Below are 8,579 nucleotides of genomic sequence, written 5' to 3'. Positions count from 1 at the left end.
TTGCCACTTTTGTCAATAAAATGTAACTATTCCATAATTAATTTAATGAAATAAAATAATAATATAGTTTTTAATATATATCATAATTCAATATTATTATTAAAATGTAAGGGGTCTAGTTTTATTACAATTTAATATCTTACTAAGTAGTGTAAGGTGTTTGTGAGAATGTAGATAATTTGAATGTTTTATTATTAAAAATCTGTTATAAATTGTCAAAGAAAAATTCTATTTAATAAATTCAAATAAGAATTACTCATTGAGAATAAGCACTTCACAAAACATATAACCAGAAAGCGGTTATTTGTATATGAAATATTTTATGTATAATCTAAAAAACAATATATGTATGATAATTCTTTTTGATATCACTAAAATATATTTTTTAAATGTACCATTTCTATATCGTAAAATAACAAGGAATTCAAAAAGTTTATAATCATTCATTGGTTTCAATTTTAAAAATGGCGTAAAATATAAAAATTATTAATTATATATTATCAAAATTATTGTATTTATTTCCGTTACAGTAAAGACAATATATTTAACTCATTTACTAAAAATAAAATCACAAATTACACCCGTAACAGTGATTTTAAACATTTACTTAGGGTTTTCAAAGTAGGTGCCACAAGCATAATAGAAATTGCTGATAAAATATACAAAATATATTAAATGGTATAATTTTTTGTTGAATTCCCATAGGCGCTGAGTTGTAGAGAGGGTAGAAAAGAAAAAAGTGCGCGAGAAGTGCGCGCCAGTGTTGCCAGCAGCCGCGTGAGCGAGCGCTGGGGGAATCTGCCGCGTATGGTATCACGCTTTTTGCCTGCTGTGTACAGTGCACTTACACAATGCTGATGTCATCATTTATGCGTTTTAAATATTTACCATTGATTTTTACATTTTATAAATACATAAATAATCACACAATATTCGGAAATCTATTTAAATTTTAAAATTGATTATTGTAAAAAATATGACAAGTACCTACTTATTGAGAATATTTTTTTACATAATTAAAATTGCAATTATATCAGTCTTAGGATTTGATTTTTTAATAATATATAAGGTGACATTTATAATATGAATACTTAAAACAGTAATTAAGTTTTTTTTCGTTTAATATAAATTGTATTTAGTATATAAATTTCATGTATCATAAAAAAGTAAAAGTTAATTCGACTAAATCAATGATAAAATGCTCAATTTAAATTAATACAGTAAATATTTATAGAATACATGAAATTTCAATATTAAAAAAAAAAAAAGATAATTGTCCATACCAAAAATTAATCAAAAAGAACGCCTAAATGTATTTGAAAGTTTATCAACATAAAAATTGTTGTTATGTAGGGCGTGTAAGTTGCGTTGGAATTCGATGCCCTTATCGCGTAGGGCTGTGCCTATCTAATCTGGTTTTCCCGCTAGCTCCTAAAAATATCGTCCCGGTTGGTATCTAGATTGTAACAAAACGGCTTAACAAAATGTGATTATTTCGTTTTGTGGAATATAATAATTAAGAAATTTAACAGTTTATTAAAAATTGCTTAACTTGAAAATCTAAAAGTACTTCGCAATATTTGTGTATAAATTACTATTTTTTAAGTATTTGTAACATGTGCTCCATAAGTTAATAATATACAAAGATAATAACTTGATAAAAAATAGAGCGAAAGAGCAAGAATATCACATTTTTTTATTCTAATTATGTTTATAAATATTTAAATTACAATAAGTAAGTAATTTTCTATTAATAAATCATATTTAAATGGCAACACTGTAGGTAAGTTCCCATTTACAAATCAATTACAAAAAGTATAAATAATTATAATATAATAGCAACACAATCAGTAAGTTTCCATTTATAAATCAATTATAAATGTTTATTCTGTTTATTTTGTGTCTTCTACAACTTAAATTTACCTAATTGTGAAATAACTATTAAACTAACCTGTGTAACTAATTTGTGAAATTTGTATTTCTTTATATTTGTGAAAGCTCGTTAGTGGCTTCATGTTTCTAATCCTGTTATTATCTTGTTTTTGTTTGTAAAGTCCACATTTTCCGAAAAAAAATAATAATATAATGGCAACACGAATTGTACCTACCTACAGCGCCCTCTATTATTTCAATATGATTTGTGTCGGTTTCACGACTTCATGAAATTCTTCGATTTAATTATGGGTTTATTGTTAATTTATAATTTCACTATAGTAATTTAAACAAAAGTAATTATTATTTCGATATAAGCAATATAGATACATTCAATATAGAAATCAAATATACCTACTTAATTTAAAAATATAAGTAGAAATCAGAACTATTTTATTTATAACATAAAATGTGTATAGTATGCAAACTAATATTTATTTGTATTTTAGATAATTATTCTACATTTCATATTCGCAACTATAATTTTGCGACAGTGGCGCCATCTACTGCTTGAAATTTTCAAGATATTCAAAAGAGTAGTAGCAACAGCAACTCGGTAATTATTACTACTCTTGCTAGCTCTTAGAGAATTAGTTAAAGACTTACTGATCCGTGGGTATAATAGTAAGCTATTCTTTTGATCTAAACATTTAACCAATTATTTAATTAACTTTTTAAAGTAAAGAATAAAAATAAAATATGACCGTTAAGAACGCTAATTTAAAAGTAGATTGTCTTGTATGTTTTAAAATTAATTTTTGTGCGAAATTTTTGTAAGTACTGTTGCAGTGGTAATTTTTAAAACGTTAGGTACGAAACATTTATACCTTATCAATTGTTATTAAATAAAAAAGTCTCGCTCTATAAACTAATTTAACTTCAGAGTGACCCATGGTTATAGTTAGGATCCTTAGATTCATACACCCCGGATGTCTAAGTTAGTTTAAGTAGCACAACCCTGATATCATCACACTCCTTTTTGTCAAGTCATGTGGAAAGTGATCTTCTCCAGATCTTGCAACTACTCTCATCCTCGCTTGTTAATTTTATGCTCTGATACCCGGAGTCTATGTATTTTTTTAAAAAGACTTAATAAATGACTCAAAACCCCTTTGGGAATACTGTTGTTGCCCACCAGCTCTCTTTCACACGAGTGTATCCTCGGTTTCTTCCTTCTCCATGGAGTGTTCATCTATCTATTATTTCTCCTGCACTTAGCACGGTCGTAGGCACCCTTAATTAGCTATCAAACAATTGACACACATTTTGTCTATTAGTTAATAGAAATTGGTAGGTACCAAGGGTTTATTTTTCTCAAACGCCTCGTACGATATCCACGACTGGTATTTTAGGAGAATCACAGATCTATAATACTACAGGAATTATTTGTTACAGTGTTTAACAATAATGAAATGTCGCAGACTTAGAAATATCTCTCCCATGATAAATGTCAGGAGTTGTGACGTGATCCGGTGTGCGTGGAGAGGCTGGCGACCGCTGCCTTGCTGCACTCGTCTTCTCTGAGGCGTGACGTCCGGCCGGGGTCAGCGAACGCAGGGCCGCCGATCGCTTTCTTCTGCCCGACAACCTTTACACCTCATACTTGTCATGAGGCTCCTCTTCCCTTAATCGCCATTAAATAAGCTACCTATCTACCAGTTATCTTCCGATTCACATCCGATTCCAATGCAATCTCACAAAACACTGAATCCACTAATAATATTTAATTAGTAAATGAATTTAAATCCACTTTTCACTCCCGAGAATTCAAAATATTTTTTTTAATGATTAGCAACATTTGACGAGAGATGGGTACCCGGCCAGGCGCACCATCATCGTTAACAGATTAATCGCGGCTATGTATCACACGTGCAGTCCGCGCTAGCGGCCCTTCTATTTGTAAACCGGCGCCGAGGGCAGCACATTCCACGCGTGCCTCGTGCCCTGCGCCCGCGCATAGTACGCCAACCTGCCGCGGACTTTACACTACCCGCACTATACAATGCAACTGTACTATAATGTCACGTCCCGTAGCGCACACGAGTGCAGCGTTGGACTGCAATCCTTCGACTCCAATCGTTGGCGCCACCACGGCCCTTTTGGTCCTACTCCCGAGTTCTATTGAAGGCAATGCCACTGTTACTGACTAATGCCCGATATTGTTGAGATCTCGTCAAATTCCTCAGTCTTATAAGGAGATGTAAATGGGTTTTAAAGAAGCGTTTATATTATTTTGAAATTGGCTGACTTGAGAATTCTGTTTTTTATAATTCTCACAATGATACTTGTAAGTGTAATTATTTACTTACACCTTCCAGGTATGGCGCCGGATGGAGTTCATGGAATGTAGACTTACAATCGAACTAAAAACAAATAAAAATTATAGGCACGACGTGTTGTTAAGTTCATTTTCTAGTTTTTTTAACTCATGAATGAATGATTTTTAATGTTGTCTTCTCAATTGTTTACCCTTCTCTGCTGCTGTATTTACCAAACATTTTGAGATACTCATTTCGTTTAGCGTACCATTTTGTATCGCATCATCATGGTTCCGTTTAACGCACCAGTCAATGTTTTACGGGTACGATTCTAACAAGAATTAAAACAATCTAAACTGAGCATTGAAATGTCCTCTCTATCCTACCTATTCTGCTCTTCAAAATGCGCCAAAGAAGTTTGGTCAACAAAAAATAGAACTATTTGTTATTATTATTAACTATTAAAATATTATGAGTTTTTAAGTAATTTAATACGTATTAAGAAAAAATAATTTAAATAGTAACATTTTTTCCCCGAAGAATAAGTAATCTTAATTCATACACCCATCTGCTCATCATCTCTTGAACACATATCACTATCAGCAATCTTGTGCTTTGTGGTGTCCATAGATGTTATTATTTACTCTAACATTGATTAGCCTACTAGCTATGAATAATATGTGTATTTTAAGAATTCCAGTATTATTGTAATATGTGTAAAGTATGCTATAAACGTAAATGAATGTGATCCATTCTTGAGATCCTCCAGTGCCAATTAAAATAATTCTTTAAGTCCTTTCGAATCTTTGTGCTGTGAGCAAGTTAAGAAACCTTTTTCAAATGCAACTCGCGCGAAACGTCAGAGCAGCAGACGGTACGTTAGACACTCTTAAGTCTTTACTAGGTTAGGTCTTGTCAACTTTATAACTAATACTAGGTCTATTGTCGCGCACATCTCATGTGTTTAAACACGAAACAAAACGGCCTTAGTCTCAAAACTTTATCGATTAATTAAAGAAAGTTTGAGATCTATAATCTTCCTTTTCTAAAATGTCCTTGCGGTTTCAAAATGTCCCTTTCCGACAATGTACCTTCCCTTCTTCAATAGGTAACGGACATATTGGAGAATTGTCATTGTCCTATATAGTCCTTATTGCAAATGTAAAAATTGCACACAATTCTATTCAGTACTTTTTGTGCGGGGAAAATGTTTAGATATTGTTATATGTTTTGGTAATATCGATAGTTTAAAATATCGAGGTACCAAGTATCGTTAATAGAAGCTAGGTAGGTTAGGGTGCGAGGGCGACGTGATGGGTCAACATAATCCAGATTCAGAATCGACGTGGTTCCAATATTGATTATCAGTGCCGGGTAATTTTCCATTTTAGTGTTATGATGCTTGACATAAGCTAGCTGGAGGAGGGTGAGAGGAACAAATTGACGAGCCAACATAAATCATACTCAAAATAAGCTTTTCCGAGAGACATTTTGAGGAATAGTCATTTTAAGTAGAGGGACATTTTGAGAAAAGCGAGATTAGACGTCTGAAAACATATGTCTGATTTTCACTTTCATAAAGCGTGTGCCTGATGGTCAAATTGGTAAAATTCACAGGGCATTAGCTGCAATTTTTTACTTTAAAAGAAATGGTTTATTTAACAAAAATATTTTTGTTATTGTGATACTTCATTCGTCCACAAACATTTGTATGCTCACTAATATTACTTTTGTTTAACTACTTAGTTTTAGTGTGGCTCGGGCGCATCACATTACTGCTACATGTAAATGTGACCTCTATTACATTTCGCCATCTCAGAGTTCATTTGTTGTGTACACCAAGTAACATTTTTAATTTTATTCTTACGTAGTAGACATTTCACCCACTTACCTATATTTCGTAGAAAACGTTCATGTCATTGTCACTCAGACTGTACTTTCATTATTTAAAACTGATACCGCCTAATTTTAAACACACGTTTAAAGAATTATTATGAAAGGAGTTTTTTTCTCCTTTTCTTTTTTAAAGTTTTTTCTGTCTTCTCTCTTTTCTATCTTTTGTTTTTGTTTCTAATATTTACGAGGAAGTAGCATGTACCTTTCATGTACGTGTAAAATTTCTTAATTTGTTCATGTTTCATTTCTACTTTTTTGGAAAAGGCTACTAACTATTCTTAATAAAGATATTAAGAATAGTTTTTAACTGCCTTTTCTATTTCACTTGTAATTCATTGCAGTGAAAGCTTGGAAATTTATCCCCCACCTTAACACTGGTGTAAAAATGAAAAAAGGAAGGCAAGTCGTGGACATTTTCTTTTACCAATTAGTGGTATTCTATAAAAGTAGTAGACAGTTTTTTCATGTAGGTAAACTTTCATTATCAACTCAACAGTTTAAGATACTAACACGTCAATCCACATTGCTTGATGATGCAGATCAACCACCGCTTACAAAAAACGTTAAAAGAAACCGCGCGGTATTCGTCCCTATCATGCAATTTAAATGTTGCATTAATTTAATCTTGTATCGTCACAAATCCTTTTTTGGTCGCTTTCAATTTCAAACAGACCTGCGGAATTGATTTGGACTGATTAATTTTTTAAACTTTATTCTTTATATTTTGTGCACTTTGTTGCATTCGCATTCGACCACAGAATAGACCATTGGTAATTTATCGGTCTGTTTAACCTCGCATTGACCAGTTTGACAGTGATAGTAAACGCAATCACTTTTTTTAATTAATTCAAAATAGTCCAAACCAATCTCGTATAATACCTTTGTCTTATTGCCACGATGGAATACATGGCTACTTGTACTACAGCTGCGTAAAATGACGAGCTATATTTATCGTCACAAACATGAGCTGATGAATCATCGAAAACTACAATCTTATTCATGCTGTTAATCTCATTCATACCGAGAACCACCCCACTACGATGCTGCTTGAATCCGGAACTTCATTGAGTCATAAAGCTTTAAAACAAGTCATCTAGGTAGGTAGATTGCCATTTATATTACAGTTAGAGGAACGGTAAGAGTCCATAAGATAAGGACTACTACTCACCACGTGTACCTTTGATATCGAAGATAAATATGTTGATGTGAATGTTTTATGCTGCTTTAGTTTTTTTCAAGTACAAACTAAAAGTATTCTTCATTCAGTGTGTCTGTTATCCATCTCAATGTAAAAGGTTTTGGAGCTGAGGCAGCGGAGTATTATCGGTATTGGCTGACATTTCTTGACACCAAAAAATTTATTACTAGTTTTTGTCCGCGGTTTCGCCCGCGTGAATTTCATAGCAAAATCTCAGTAATTTTTTTATCGCGTACTCTGTAAGACTGGTAAACATATATGATTCAAATTCGCATTTTTTCTCATCTTTAGTTCAATTTTCTATTTCCCGCTGCGTGTCTCGTCCCGTAAACTTATCCAATCCCGCTAGTAAAGTAGATATCCCGTACCGTTTCCTACATATTGTACCATCATGTTTTTTGCAATGTGTCCCGTCCTGTTTCCCACTACGTGTCTCCTTCCCATTTTCCGCTCCTACTCCTACTCCCGCTTTCTGCAACGCGTGCCGTCCCTTTTTCCATGACGTTTTACGTCCCGGTTTTTTATTAACCACAAACGTAAATTAAACATTTTTTGTATTTACTATTACTGTTATTTAATACAAAAAGTAAGTGTGCCAATATTCAGCTTTTTATCTTGAAAATCGTATTAAGTCCCTTATAAAGGGGTTGAGGGTTAATTTTCAGAAAAATCTGAAGCACGTATTCATTACTTTGTTGTAAACAACCGAAATCCAAATTTTCAAGTCACTAACTTCAACGGTGTAGAACTTTCATATTTACAGTTTTTTACCCCTTTCACCCCCTTCGGAGTAGAATTTCCAAAAATCCTTTCTTAGTGCTCACTTACACTCCTACATGCCAAATTTCAGCTTCCCGCTCAGCAGTTTCGGGTGTACGTCAACTGTCAGTCAGTCTCTCAGTCAGTCAGCCAAGAGTTTTATACTGATATATTGATACATACTGCGCCCATTATATCTATATCAGACTTTAATCGATAAAAACATTTTGTTTATATTCTGTTTACACCTTTCTACAAAAATTTAAAGTAAATCGGCTCCGTGGATTGTTATTTTAATTTTCCTACAGGATCCCCCTCATTTTCCGGGATGAAATGTCTATAAGATTCCGAGGAATTTTTGATTCATAATTAGTTTTTCAATTATCCTACGGGAACCTGACCATTTTCCGGGATGAAATGTATCTAAGATGTTAACCCGGTATATAAGGTACCTACCAAATTTCAAGCAAATCAGTCCAATAGATTTCGAATGATGCGCGCTCAGACAGACAGACAGACAGACAGACAGACAAAAA

The sequence above is a fragment of the Plodia interpunctella genome, chromosome 10 (genome assembly GCF_027563975.2).
Source record: "Plodia interpunctella isolate USDA-ARS_2022_Savannah chromosome 10, ilPloInte3.2, whole genome shotgun sequence".
NCBI lineage: Eukaryota > Metazoa > Arthropoda > Insecta > Lepidoptera > Pyralidae > Plodia > Plodia interpunctella.
The sequence above is the reverse complement of the archived record's forward strand: the minus strand, read 5'-3'. Positions refer to the sequence as shown.